The sequence below is a fragment of the Arvicanthis niloticus genome, chromosome 22 (genome assembly GCF_011762505.2).
Source record: "Arvicanthis niloticus isolate mArvNil1 chromosome 22, mArvNil1.pat.X, whole genome shotgun sequence".
Taxonomy (NCBI): domain Eukaryota; kingdom Metazoa; phylum Chordata; class Mammalia; order Rodentia; family Muridae; genus Arvicanthis; species Arvicanthis niloticus.
In genome coordinates this window covers 40,181,078-40,194,650 of record NC_133429.1, presented here as the reverse complement: position 1 = coordinate 40,194,650, position 13,573 = coordinate 40,181,078, and the positions used below count along the sequence as shown (strand labels likewise).

The following is a 13,573-nucleotide window of genomic DNA, read 5'->3' as shown; positions in this document are numbered from 1 at the left end:
GGTTAGATATGGTCTGAGAGCATCTCTCGAAACTCATGCAAGGGAAGCTTGGGCTGCAGTGTGGTGGTACTGAGGTGAAAACCTTTACCAAGTGATGCTTGGTGAATGATAACTGGGTCATGGGGCTACATGGAGGTTAGTGTTTTTCTCTAGAAGGAGGTCGAAAGGATGCCATCTCCTCTGACCTCTCTGACTCTTCATACCACCATTTTGTCTCTTTGGCACATGTTCATGACATTGTGATACCATCTGCCATGGGGCCCTCGCCAGAGCCAAGCAGATGCTGAGGATGCTGTGATCTTGAGCATCTACAACTCTGAGATAAATAAGACTTCTTCTTTTACAATGATGTATCCCCATAACAGAGAGAATGCTTAATTAACACCCACAGGCCCTGGTTTCAATTCTCAGAACCACTGGAGGAACTTTATAAGATACCAAGATCCACCCAGGGTAATTTTATAGCACCATAAAATGAACTGAACTGATATTCCTTCTGCCCCAAGATTTAAGAATCAAACAAATTTCCATAGTCACAGTCATCACTAAAACACTTGTGAACAGCTACTGAGATCTCATATTGTAATTGCTGTATGTCATTCTCAATGACTTTGAAACAAATAAAACAGAATGAAAACATTTTATGGTATATTACAGAATAGTTGGGCAGAAAGATGACAAAAGATGATAGATAGATAGATAGATAGATAGATAGATAGATAGATAGATAGAAGATACATACATACATACATAAACAATAAATAGATGATGAATAGATGGATGGATGATAGATGATAGGTAGATAATAGACAGACAGACAGACAGATAGACAGACAGACAGATAGATAGAAAGAAGATAAATAGATGGTGGATAGATATGCCTTGTAGTTCTTATGATAAATGGAAAAATACATTTAAATCTGGGGTGATCAAAATAAAACGATTGATTTTTCAAAACCTTTTATATAAGGCTGCATTAGTAAGGCACTTGTCATGCATGCCTGAGTTTGGATCTTCAGCACCCTGAAAACACTGGGCTTGTACATCTATAATTCGTTTGCTGGGAAGGCAGTGCAGGAGGATCCCTGGACATCCCTGGGCAGCCAGACGATCCAGACTATCTAGTTCATCATCCAGGCTCAGTGAGATACTTCATCTCACAAAGAAAGGGAGAGAGTAATGAGAAGATATGTAGACTTCTGCCCTACACGTGTTACTTGTAATAACACACACACACACACACACACACACCACACACACACCACACACACACCACAAATCTCTGCAAAGGATTATGAAGCTAATCTGCAGTAAGCAGAAAAAGCAGATTTCTAAGTGTCAGCAATAACAATGAGCAATGCAAATGAATGTCTGCTCATAAATCAGCTCTTGGTAAGGTTGGCGGGGAAGCCCTTCTTCATACAGGAAGTAGTTCAGTAACCCAGACTCTTTCTATCCATGGCGTCACTACTCCCAGGATTTCTACTGTTCCTTACATCTGTAGGATAAGATGAAAATGGCACTGAAATCCACAGGGGTGGGAGGATAGGGCAGGGTGTGGTAATCGACAAGACTGGAAGCAGCAATCTTTCCCCTTTGCTTTCTTTTCACTAAGGACAACCCAGTCACATGGCTGCACCTCCCTGCAAGGGGCAGATGGCTCTCTCTGCCACGAGCACACCAAGCAAGCGGTATCAACATACAGAGCTGTGTGTGGCTGGAAGGCAGCATTAGACGGCATGGTTTCTAAGTGCAGATAATCTAGGCTTGAGCTTCTTTCTCCGTCTATACCTCGATTTCCTCTGTTTCTCCTCTTTTCAGTGAAGATTTTAAAATGTTGTACGCCTTAAGGATCCCATGACATTTAAATTGGATGATGTGTCTGAAAGCGCTAGGAGCATAACTATCATTTAATCAGTATAGAAAATGTTTTCTTTTAATTATGTCGTTGGTTTGGGAAGCAAAGCAGCCGTTCATTTCTGCTAAGCACACAACCATATGGGCGCGCTAGGAAGAGCATTTCATTTCCCTTAGAATGGCTAGGCTTGGGAAAGTCATAGAAGCAGAATCTTAATTAAATGGCTGATGATTTGCTGCCATGAAACACTCTTGGCCTGGTGTGTTTGGTCTGATTTGTGGTGTGTGTGTGTGTGTGTGTGTGTTATTACAAGTAACACGTGTAGGGCAGAAGTCTACATATCTTCTCATTACTCTCTCCCTTTCTTTGTGAGATGAAGTATCTCACTGAGCCTGGATGATGAACTAGATAGTCTGGATCGTCTGGCTGCCCAGGGATGTCCAGGGATCTTGGCTATCACCGTAAGAGCATTGAGAGATCTGGTCTTTTATTACTGGTGGCTCCTCTGTGCCTTAGGCTTTACCACATCCTTATTTAGTGTATAAAGATAACCCTAAGAAGGCACTACCACATGCTTCTATCCCAGCTAAGACAAGGATATTCAAAGCTCACATAAAGAAAGCCTACTGTCATTTCAAAATAAAACTTCAAATGTTAAACAATTGAAATCAACTACTGTTAATTCTGTATATATTGAGCTGATATTTGCAATAATTTACAATAATGATGAGCACACGGGCATTTAAGATACTATCAGGTGTAAGTTTTGTCCCATCTAAATGTGTGCCACTGCACTGTCGGAGCCCCATGTGCCACCTGGAGGGAAGGTAGCTTAGGTCGGCGCAGGTTGGGTTGGGTGCGGGATCTCAGTTGGCAGTGGGTACAGGAGAAATAAATACACCCAGGAACAGCTTCAGAGAACTGCCTCGTTTATTGGGTGGGGAGAGAAAGGATTATTAATGCCCCTGGGGAGATATCCAGGGTCTCTGGGGTATATCACCATTGGCTAGGGCAGGGATGTTGGAAGGTACTTCACCTACATACTCAGGGATTGCAAGGCCTGGGATAAAACCCTTCTAAGGTCAAACAAGGAGTGAAACCTTCTTGGCTTGGACACTAATAACTGGCAGGGTAATAAATTCCTGCTAGGGTTGATCATGGGGAAGCTGGCTTTATGACACCAGGTAGTGAGTGGAGAGGTAGCCAACTCCTGCTCCCTCGACCCTTCTTCCCTAACCCTGGATTTTGGTTCCACACCCATGAATATCCCATTACGGGAGATGAGCTTCTAGGTGCTGCTGATCACTGGGAGCAAACCGCACCACTGCTGGTGAGCTACAGGCTACAACATTTACAGTGTGAGTCTACGCTCCGCACAGTCTAACCCGTGCACGTATCCAGCATAGGCAGGGGAGGGACGTTTGCCCAGAGTTTCTCAATGCTCTGTAATAATGCACAGACTTCTTTTAGAAACAGATAATGGTCACTAAGTCACACGACTATATCCACTGTGCATTCCTGTTCGGACGGCAAGGCAGGAGGAGTGCCCCACGTGTATTTCTATGCCTTTCTCCAACTCTCTCGATTTCAAATCCCATGTCTGCCTTGATGCACACACATACCCCCTACTCCTGTGCCACAGCCTCACGTTTTTTGATCTGTCCTCCCCATTAAGCATCTTACAACATGTTCTTTTCCAGCTGGCTTCCAGGGTTCCACTCAAGTTTACTCCTAGGGCACGATCTCCACAAAAGGCTTACCTTAAGCCTTCTTAAATATAATGAGCCTCTACTAACCCGCTAAGGCAATGGCCATTGCTCTCCCTGATAATTTTCCTCTTCTGAGGGCTTGCCTTGGCTACTACTGACTAGGAAAGTGGGAGCAAGGGACCTTTTGGGTAGCCTCTCTTACTGCCCTAGTACCTTGGCAAGTCACTTCAATATTCCAGTACCCCTTCCCTTCCCTACACAGCAGAAAAGGTGATGATTTCCTAGAGTTAATAACTAACCAATGCTTAACTCAACTGCCCATGTGGGCCACTGTTTATTCAATTCTTTGCTACATGCTGGGTCTCTGCCAATTATTAGATCACATTTAATCTTCACAGCATCCCTGTGAGATATGTTTATAGGTGAGAAAACCAGTACAGAGTCATTAAGGCACGCCATCGGATGAGGGGTCTAGCCCTGGACTCTTTAGAGCTTTTGTGGAGATCATGCCCCAGGTGGGTTTCTTGTTTCCTAGAGCACAGAAATGAGGGACCTGTCGTAACCAGAGGCATATCTAGAATAAACACCCAAATCCCACACTGCCCACTCAGGTCAGCACCATTTCCGTGCTAATTCCGCCACCCCGGCTTGCTTCACACAGAGTTGACACTAGAAACTTAAATTTGACCTAGTTTAATCTAACTGTGGGTTGCGGTTCAATTATTCAACAATTGATTACTAAGAACTTAGCTTTTGAGCAACCACTATCAATGCAGTCTTTCTTCTCTGGCCTCTCTCGTAAACTAACCTTAACTACTTTACATCCCCATGACTAACCCCTACCTCTTCCAAATGACCTACAAATGCAGAAGGAGCAGGTGTCATATTCCAAAGGGCAACAGGGATACAGAAGAGAACCCTGGGGTGTACACTGAGGTGATTCTCTAGCTAGCTCAAGCTCCAAATGCCATCCCTTATGCTTATTTTATGCAGTAAACTGCAGAAATGTTGGTTGATTTTGCTGGTCTATAACCTGCATTGTTACATTTAATGGGCAAACCATATGGAGAAGAAAGCAGAATGATCCTAGTGGGCAAGGATCAAGAAAACAGCTGGACCACATCACACTGGGACTCATCGGTAGTGATTCCTTCCCTGATGGTACCATAGAATCAGATGAGAGGTTCCAAAGGGATCTTAGCTGGCCTGGCTGTTGGTTAACAGAGAGCCCACTTTATGAGAGCCGAAGACTCATCTCTGCTTAACTTTTGCTCAGTCTACAAAGCAAGAAGAGTGTCTCATAGAGGATGATAGAGTGTGAGCAGAGACACTTCACAACAGATCCCTAAATCCTCTTGCCCCTGGGTGTGGGAGCCGAGTCCATCCACCCTGACATCAAACTCTTATCTCCTTTACTTCTGGTCTCCAGACTGAAAGCTCGGGTTGTTTTGGTTTTATTTCTTGCTAACTTTTTCACTCAAGTGTCTAAGTCACTCTGAGGACCTAAAAATAGCGATGTGTTTCATAAAGACAGTTTCATACGTGTCTTCTTGGTGCTTTGACTACATGTACCCCCACCGCCATCCACTGTTTCTACTCCTTCTCCCTGACAGTCTTGTTTCCATCTTTGTGATAAGGACCAGATAAATTGACCACTATGGGAAGCTTCTTTTGTTCCCTTGCCAGGACTAGATGGATGGGTTTGTCAATAATGCATCCTTATGCTTTGACCCCCATGGAACGGGCCTCCCCCATCGCACCAGCATTCTTGAGTTACTCTAAGTTCAGTACTCGAGAGTCATTGGGTATAAAGGGAAGAACATGAGTGGATTAGCCACGACAGAGAAGTTGCCTTGCCGTTAAAGATGAGAAAGGACCACAGGGAGATACTTGTTGCATGTAATTTTAAAAACACACTTGCTCAGCCTAGGCTCTGGGACTAGCAGCTGCTCGCCAGCCATCTAGTTAGCCCCCACGGCTCCCTAATGCTTTCCTGTGGTCCTGACTATGCTCTGAGAACAGCCACCATCAGTATTCCCGAGAGCTCTGCCCATTCCTCCTTGCTCGGTTCTGGCAACGGCTGTCTCACCTGCTCCTTTTAGCCCCAGGAAGAAAAACACTAGAGACTTTTATATTTTAAAACTGACCGGACAACTAATATCCTGCTTCACTCTTGGCGGAGGCCACAAACTATTGGTCCCCGAGAGTTACCTATCTGCTACCTCCTCTCCACTCCACAGCCTGGTTCGAACTCCTCAATTCTCCCTGTGTCCCCATTTCTTCTTGTCCAGCCTGGAAACCCCGCCTTCAACTTCACCTAGCAATTGGCTTCTGCTATCTTTATTGATCCAATCAACAATTAGGCAACCTCCCCCTACAGATACTGCCTACAGGTCTCCCTATATATCAGAAGGAGCACAATAGACTAGAGTTTGTATAGTCTCCTTTCTCCTAAGGAGATTTCATAGGGAATCACGTCAAAACTACTGATCCCACCTGCGTCAATGGGATGGAGACCCTGCACTCATCCAGCTGCTCTCATTCCATGAACTCCAATTCAACTAATGTTGATTTATATACCACTGACCACACCCACTGCTATCAAGCCCTGTGCATAAAATAGTTCTAGCGTGTGGGCCTTTCCAGTAAAAAAAAAAGACAATTAGGATGCTCAGAGGGTGAGGAGGACTCTGTCATCCAGCACAGGAGGAAAGCAGTGTGTGTTGTCTATAAACAAGGAGAGCTTTGCTCTTTCTGTGGTGTCCAGGGTTTTGGTTTCTTCAGAGCTCTCTTGGAAAGGAAGGAACTATGAACGGCAAAGCAGGCAAAGTAGATGAACACAGAAAAAAAATGAAAACAAAATGCAAAGGAACTATGGAGAAGAGCACTCGAGTGGCCCGGCCTCCTCAACGCTGGTGTGGACGCCCTCACGGTGTTGCCTGGGATTGACTCGGAGCCTGTGGACGGCTGAACATGAGACTATGGTTCTATTCTGTAAGACGCATTAGTTGCAACACTTCCTCTCTGCAAGTTGTTTGGGTAATGTAACCACGATAGGGGCCACCTCCTTTTCTACAGGCTTCTCCTCAGAGCTAAAAGGCTCCCTCCCAATTTATTTATTTATTTATTTATTTATTTATTTATTTATTTTAGCTTTTTTATTAGTTCTTTGACAGTTTCACTGTGCTTTAATTGTTCCCAACTCATTCAACTCTTATAAGATCCATCCTTCCTTTCCACTCAATTCTGTGTCTCCTCTTGTTCCCTCTCCTCTCCTCTCCCCTTGCCTTCCCTCCCCTCCCCTCCTCTCCTCTCCTTTCCTTTATCCTTCAATATCAGTTTGTGCTGCCAAATATCCTCGGCTGTGTGACCTCCTAGTGGAGAGTACCCAACTTACCAGAGACTACATTCTTAGAAAAACTCTCTGTCCCTCTCCCAACAGCTCGCAGTTGTCAATAGCTCCATGGCTAGGGGTAGGCATGTGTGCCCAGATCCCCCCTTTCTATGCTGGGATTTGGGCAAGCTGGGGCTTGTGGGAGGCTTGTGCATACTGCCCAACCAATGTGAGTTAACATGTGCAGCTGCTTATTGTGTCCAGGAGATAATGATTCCTTGTAGACATCCACTCCCTCCGGCTCTTACCCTCTTTCTCCCACCTCTTCCGAAGTGATCCCTGAGCTTCAGGAGCGTGTGTGTGTGTGTGTGTGTGTGTGTGTGTGTTTTCCCTTTAGGACTGAGCAGTCTACAGTTCCTTATTCTCTGTGCTGTGCCTTGGGCATTTGTGGGTCCTTGTGTTAATCACAATCTATGCAAGTAGAAGCTCCTCAGAAGAGGGCTGGGAGATTCATTGATCTACGGGTTTAACGAGAAGTCATTAGGACTCGTATAATACTATGCCCACTTGGCAATGTAATAATAGTAGTAAGTTCATTACTAGAGCCTAGGACCTATGGTCTGTCTTGCCATAGGTTCTTACCCCAGTACTGATATGAGGTAATAGATTTATCTCACGGAGCAGGACTTGAGTCCAAACAGACACTTGTTTCCAGATTATCCCAGGTAATCAAATAAATTCCACTATTATTTTCTTTACTGTATATACTTATATAGTTCTTTTATGAGTCCTTGAGAAAAGTATGATTTGATTAGAGAAAACAAAAGATTTTGAATATGTCCATATTAAATTCTTCAACATATCAGTATCAGATTTGAACATCATTGGGTTTTACTTATGGTGTTCAAATGTTTCACTTTAAAAAACTGCTGTGTGGACTTTTTAAAAGCTACTAAATGGATTTTTGACTCAGATTAAGACAGAATTTCCAACAGTTTCTGAAGGGACCCCAAATATGCCCCTGCTATTTTTGTACTGAGCATTTTATACAAAGCAATGTTCCCAGTACTGACTGTTATAAAGTCTAAATGTCAGTCCACTCTGAAAAACAGTGAAGATGCTCTGTGTTCTGCAGCATCAAGTGTTCAGCCAAGATTTCCTTATATAAAATGTACAAGTATATCTGCTCACTAGTGTGCAAATTTTCTTTCATTTTCAATGAACATAAAGCTTACTTGTACACTCACAAATTGTTTTAAAATAAATTTCTCTGTAATCAAATGCATATTATCAGTATTACCTGTTGGTACACTTATTTGTCTAAATATTCATAAAACTTTTTCATACTAGAAGGGTTATGAGTGGAAACTCTTAAGAAGCCTACAGGCATTAACTCCTCCTGATTCTCCAGCAGATTGCTTGTGGGTTTCAATTACAAGTCTCTTGTGGGTCTCCAATCCTGCCTTCCTGTCTAGCCTGGATGCACCAAGCCTCCACAACCCCATAACCCAGTTCCTTTAAACAAACCTGTTACAACACACACACACACACACACACACACACACACACACCACCACCACCACCACCACCATCATCATCATCATCACCACCACCACCAACAACAACAACAACAACATACTGGTTCTATTTCTTTAGAAAACCCTGTCTCTGTGGCACGCCTTAAATCCCAGCTCTTGAGAGACAGAGGCAGGCTGTCTCTGTGAGTTGGAGGCCAACCTGTTCTGAGGCTCTGTGAGTTGGAGGCCAACCTGTTCTACAAAGTGAGTTCCAGGACAGCTGGGGCTACACAGGGAAACCATGCTTCCAAAACCCAAAGGGGTTGTGGCAGTTAAGAACATAGGTGCTCAGCAAAGCCAAAGGACCAAGCATGAAGGCGAACAAAGCCTCCTGCTCTTCATAGCAGCTGGGCAGAATGGTTTCTGCTGACAGCGCAGACAGAAGCTTCCTTGCTGCACTGCCTTATGTATTAAGCATGTTAGGAAAGTCACCCTACCTACCGTAGAGCCACATCCCCACCCTCTAGGCTAGCGTTGCTACCTGCTCTGTAGCTCTATTTCCCTGTCTGCAAAATGGAGATAAGCAAAAAAGATAATACGTCCGTCTTCTCAGAAACTGATGTGAATTCTCATTACTGCCTATATGACTGATTCATTCCTAATGCAGGAAAGGTACATGAACAAGGGGGAAACCAGCAACAGCTGCATGGCTATTAATGCTTTGTGCATTATTTTTTTATCATCCGAGTGGTGAGAAAATACTTTTGATGAGACAATGAAGATGAAATACCCCCAAGGCTCAGCTGAGAAGAAGGACTGACAATGATGATAAGTTTTCGTGGTCAACTTGCTATAGTCTAGAAACACCTATGGAAAGACTCTTGGTAACAGATCAGGTTGGGTTGACTAGATCAGGTTGGGTTGTGGGTGTGTCTGTACAGAATTATCTTGATTATTTTAATGGAGATGAGAAGCCCCCTCATGGACCTGGGCATGCTGAGCCCTGTGGACTATGGGCAAGGTTTAGAAAGAGTTTGAGGGGCAGCCTAGAGCCCCTAGAGAACCCTGATGCAAGGGTGACATGCACTGTGTGGTAGAGTATGGAGTACTGGTTTGGGGGAAGCTGCAAGGGAAGCTGGAAGAACACTGGGGTTGGCAGCCTTGCTTGTAGATGCTGGAACTTGAGATAGAAGGGCCACTGGGGAACTGGGAAAACCCGGCAAGGAAATGGGTGTGGAAGATAAAGAAGGACATGTCGAGAGCTACTCTCCAGCCATTGGTTTATGCTTCTGGCTGGATAGTGGAGCCACGTACACTGACTGAATTGTAGAAACAGGATCTTCATAGTTCTAGGAATCTCCCATGAAGTTCTGCTAGTGAATCTTGGCTAGAAAAGATCATCTACAGAGGTGGTTTTTTAATCATAAAGACCAAGTTTAGTGGCTAATGAGTTTATCTTTCTGTGGAGATAGCTCGCCTTTTTTGAATCTTGTCACTCAACTGTCTATATCATGCATGACATGTCTCAGTTAAGGTTTCTTGATGTGAGAAAACACCATGACCAAAAGTGATTTGAAATGTCTATTTCATCTCATCCCTGCACCCCCTCCCCCCCAATCACAGTCCATCAATGGAGGAAGGTCAGGACGGGAACTCAGGATGGGAACTCAAACAGGACAGGAACCGGGAGGCAGGAGCTGATGCAGAGGCCATGGAGAGTTGCCGCTTACTGACTTGCTCCCCAAACGCTTGCTGAGCCTGCTTTCTCACAGACCCCCCCCCTCCCCAGAACACTAGCAAGGAGTGGCCCCACCCACAGTGATCTGAGCCTTCTCACATCAACCAATCATGAGTCAAGAACAAGCACACCAGCTTGCCCGCAGGCCAATCAGATGGGAGCATTTCCTCAATTGAGAGTCTCTCTTCAAAAACACCTCTAGTTTGTGTCAAGTCCACGGAAAGCTTACCCAAGTGAGTTTCCGCATTCACTCGGGAGCGCTTTCAAGCTGCTGTTTTTAGAGCAGCCTGTTGAATGAACTCAACTTGATTTTTCTTTAAGCCTGAGCTCTTGTTCTACGATTTGGTGTGTTTACTCTTCTTTCTGCATAAAGAGGGAGCTTTCCAACTTTCCCATCAGAGATACTTCCCTACCAACTACTTCCTCAGACACCACTGGCCCCAGCCAACCACATGGACCCTGATGTCTCCGGCTTCTGTGGGCTCAGGGTTCTCTATGGCTACGACCACTGCAGAATGCATTGTGGCATGGCGTTAGCATTGGATTGTCTTCTAGGCAGAACTTAGAACTTCTTGAGAAACCTGGCCTTGTCTTAGTTTTATCCACAAGTCCCAGAATGAAGCCAATAACTCAAGGTCAGGGGAAAAATGTTGAATTTAATTGAGTTTAACTAAGTTAAAAGTGTAATACTCCAAGGAAACTCATCTTGCCATCTAAGTCTCTTGATTAATTAGAGGAACATGTGAATGCAGACACAGCAAAGTATACCCAAAGGACGGATTTTTTTTTTTTTTTTTTTTTTTTTTAGAAAAATCACCCTAAATGGCTATTTAGGCCCAAACTTAACATTAAACCAGTCATGCCAAATATAACACCTTTCTTATCTGCCTCTCACCTCTGCTTTGCCCTTCCTGAGCAATGTGGGGCCCATGCTTTTCTGAGGAACAGAGGAAAGAGGCTGCGGTGGAAGAATTACTCCTACAGAGATAGTCTACAACTTTATAAGATTCCACCTCAGTCCTTAGTAGGGCAAGAAGGGTGTAGAGGGACGTGACTGGGGCTGCACTGAGCATGCATGCACAGGAGCTGAGCTGGAGGGCTGCGCTGAGCACGCATGCGCAGGAGCTGAGCTGGAGGGCTGCGCTGAGCACGCATGCGCAGGAGAGACCCGCAGGTCGTTAGAGTCCTTCCTCACCACGTGGCTGTGTAGAGCCGATGAGAGCAAAGCAGGCTAATACTCCCCCTGCACAACTTTTGTCAGGGGACCCAGGGTTTTTAAGATGCCATCAAATAACAGCATGTGGGCTTTCTCGAGCTAATGTTTCTGGAGCCTTCCGCCCCTGGGAAATAAGTGTGTGGTACACTGCTCACAATTTTCCAACAAAAGGAACTAGATGAAGTAAGTCCTCAAATCCCTAAGGGAGAAATCCAAGAGGTCTTTCCACTCCCTACTCAAGACCAATGGACAAAGCAAGAAGCAAGTTGACGCACACGCACCAGAAGGTTTCTAATCCAACTCCATCTGGATCCAAATCTAATCCAATCACTTCTGACTTCTACCTTCACAAGCCAGGATAACAAAGATGATGATAGTAGTGGTGGTGATGATGATGGTGATAGTGATGGTGATGATGATGGTAATGGTGATTGTGATGGTGATGATGATGAAGGTAGTGTGATTACTGCTACATACCAACCTCTGTTCTAAGAGCTTTCTGTAAATTAACCTATTTTATCCCTTTTTCTTTTTATTTTTTATTCTCTCATACAATACATCCCAAAAGAAGCCTCCCCTCCCTCAACTTCTCCTAGTCTCCCCTCACCTCTCCTCTCCCCCAGATCCATTGTTCCTCTGTTTTTCTTCAGATAAGAGCAGGCCTCCCAGGGATATCAACTGAACATGGCATAACAAGATGCCATAAGACAAGGCACAACCCCTTAATCAAGGCTGGATGAGGAGAAGCGTCCCAAGAGTAGGAAAGAGAGACACCCCACTCCCAATATCGAAGTATTGCAATGAATGAATGTGAGGTACAGAAAGGTTTAGTCATAATCCCAGATGATCAAAGGACAGCCAGGACTCAAACCTACATAATCAGGCTCCAGACTTTGACACTGTACTTGGAACTACTCAGGAGCCGCCATCGGAAGTGTAGTCTGAATTTTCTTGGTTATAAGGGTCACCTAAAAATCTCAAACTCAGTGAAGCCTAAAGGAGATTATGTGAGTAGAACCCTGAACACCAGAAGGGCATCAAGAGGAGGTGTCTTTCAGTTTCAACTGCCACACTCATCAGAATCCTAAGAACATATAATAAAATTCTGAACTATCTCAAATTCCTGAGAACAGTAAATGTATAGCCATGGTAAATAAGCTAGAAGCACCAATGTTTACTTGTGGGAGCTTTTCATTGTTCTAAATATAGGCTTAGTTAGGGAATGATTCTATGTCAACGTTGGCAAATAGACTGAGGTTTCTGTTACTGGAGTCCAACAACCAGCTGGAGGGGTGAGTCAGAAGTTGTAGCAGCCCAGAGGAGATCGGAATGAGCCACTTAGAATCTAAGTCCTTGAAGCGTCACTAGAGTAGATCCAGAAAGAAAAGAGGGAAGCTCCATTTATTGAGGAATTTGCAAGCCCACCAGGAGTCAGGAGAAGTTAGCCAAGACTAAAAACGTACAAGGACCAAGCACTTTAGACCCCAAAAACACAAGGTCTTTGGGAATGAAGGAGCCCTGGACAGCTGAGCAGGGGAGAGGATGTGAACGGCACTGTTACTGTAGAATGGCACTGGAGAGTGGTGGAGAATTTTTGAAAGGACTAAAAATACCGAGAGCTGAGCCTTAGTAAATAATTGCCACAGCATTTTGTGTGGGTGGAAGTGGGGACATGGGGGTCAGGCATCCCCGGCATCCCTGGCTTAAAGTTAACATGGAGTCGGATGTAGATAGTGCATTATTCCACTGGTTGCTGGCAGGCTTCTGTAACAAAAGCTACAACTTATTTACAAGTATTGAGATAACACACTTCTCAAACTAATACATCAATATGTTAATGAACGCACCAGTGCACCTCAGTGTTAAAATCCTGAGAGATGATGTTTCAGAGCTGTTTGTTGCTGAATAAAAAGAGGAAATTACAATTTTTAAGAAAGGTTAAGGATTTAGGGCGAAGTCACCACGTATACTTCCAGACACGTAAATATTTGTCAAATTTCGTAAATATTTCCACCGGAAAATGGAATCTGGGCAGATGAAGAATAAGCAGCGCTCACATGTTAAGAAATGCAGTGTCTTCAAGAAGAGCAAGTGTTGTTTTCTCTGTGTTTCCTTAAGAGAAGTGGATAGTGAAAACTCCCATCTGAAGTGACAGCAAAAATAGCAGCCCAGTATGAGTAAACCACTGGGTATTTTGTCAA

At 44.3% G+C, this 13,573-nt stretch overlaps 1 long non-coding RNA gene across 2 annotated transcripts in view; it reads left to right on the top strand.

The window, feature by feature from the left end:
• The window catches only part of LOC143435728 (uncharacterized), a 147,237-nt gene that overhangs the window by 14,823 nt on the left and 118,841 nt on the right, over nucleotides 1-13,573 (top strand). The window lies entirely within an intron of this gene.